Source organism: Triticum urartu, chromosome 1 (genome assembly GCF_003073215.2).
Source record: "Triticum urartu cultivar G1812 chromosome 1, Tu2.1, whole genome shotgun sequence".
NCBI classification, from domain to species: domain Eukaryota; kingdom Viridiplantae; phylum Streptophyta; class Magnoliopsida; order Poales; family Poaceae; genus Triticum; species Triticum urartu.
The window spans coordinates 301,859,719-301,861,725 of record NC_053022.1 but is presented as its reverse complement, the minus strand read 5'-3'; positions in this window follow the sequence as shown (position 1 = coordinate 301,861,725).

The window sequence follows — 2,007 nt, the reverse complement described above, 5'->3', positions numbered from 1 at the left end:
CTCGTGCATAGTAACTACGCATAGACCTAGCTCATGATGCCACTGTTGGGGAACGTAGCAGAATTTTAAAATTTTCTACGCATCACCAAGATCAATCTATGGAGTCATCTAGCAACGAGGGAGAGAGGAGTGCATCTACATACCCTTGTAGATCACGAGCGGAAGCGTTCAAGAGAACGGGGTTGATGGAGTCGTACTCGTCGTGATCCAAATCACCGAAGATCCTAGCGCCGAACGGACGGCACCTCCGCGTTCAACATACGTACGGAGCGAGGACGTCTCCCGCGCCTTGATCCAGCAAGGAGGAGGGAGAGGTTGAGGAAGAGGGCTCCAACAGCAGCACGACGGCGTGGTGGTGGTGAAGCTGCAGTACTCCGGCAGGGCTTCGCCAAGCTCTTACGGAGGAGGAGAGGTGTTGGGGAGGGGAGGGGCTGCGCCTTGGATGTTGTGTGCAGCCCTCCCCTCACCCCTCTATTTATAGGGGAAGGGGGAAGGGGGCTGCCCCCCTCTAGATGAGATCTAGAGGGGGGGCGGCCAAGGGGAGGGGGGCTTGCCCCCCAAGCAAGGGGGCGCCCCCTTAGGGTTTTCCCCCAACCCTAGGCGCATGGGCCCTAGGGGGGTGTGGCGCCCCATCCCACTTGGGCTGGTTCCCTTCTCCATACAGCCCATAAGGCCCTCCGGAAGAGGTGGCCCCGGTACAATACCGATATGCCCCCGAACCTTTCTGGCGACCGTATGACAACTTCCCATATATAAATCTTTACCTCTGGACCATTCCGGAACTCCTCGTGACGTCTGGGATCTCATCCGGGACTCCGAACAACATTCGGTAATCACATACAAGTCTTCCTAACAACCCTAGCGTCACCGAACCTTAAGTGTGTAGACCCTACGGGTTCGGGAGACATGCAGACATGACCGAGACGACTCTCCGGTCAATAACCAACAGCGGGATCTGGATACCCATGTTGGCTCCCACATGCTCCACGATGATCTCATCGGATGAACCACGATGTCGAGGATTCAATCAATCCGTATACAATTCCCTTTGTCAATCGATACGTTACTTGCCCGAGACTCGATCGTGGTATCCCAATACCTTGTTCAGTCTCGTTACCGGCAAGTCACTTTACTCGTACCGTAATGCATAATCCCGTGATCAACCACTTGATCACATTGAGCTCATTATGATGATGCATTACCGAGTGGGCCCAGAGATACCTCTCCGTCATACGGAGTGACAAATCCCAGTCTCGATTTGTGCCAACCCAACAGACACTTTCGGAGATACCTGTAATGTACCTTTATAGTCACCCAGTTACGTTGTGACGTTTGGCACACCCAAGGCACTCCTACGGTATCCGGGAGTTGCACAATCTCATGGTCTAAGGAAATGATACTTGACATTTAGAAAAGCTATAGCAAACGAACTACACGATCTTTGAGCTAAGCTTAGGATTGGGTCTTGTCCATCACATCATTCTCCTAATGATGTGATCCCGTTATCAATGACATCCAATGTCCATAGTCAGGAAACCATGACTATCTTTTGATCAACGAGCTAGTCAACTAGAGGCTCACTAGGGACGTGTTGTGGTCTATGTATTCACACATGTATTACGATTTCCGGATAACACAATTATAGCATGAACAATAGACAATTATCATGAACAAAGAAATATAATAATAACCATTTTATTATTGCCTCTAGGGCATATTTCCAACAACAACAATAGCAAAAAACTGGAAGACACCTGGCGCAACGGTCTCGGGGCGTCACAGAACTCTTCGGAGGTTCGAGCGATTGAGGAACAACTCCGCGAGACATACGCCGGGGAGGAGTTGCTCCAGCATCAACGCTCCCGAGTGGATTGGCTGCAGGCGGGTGATATGAACACGAAGTATTTCCAAGGGAGGGCGTCTCACAGGAGGAGGAAGAATACTGTACGGACGCTTCAACGCGAGGATGGCTCCAAGTGCAAGGTAAATGAAGAAATGAGAGAGTTG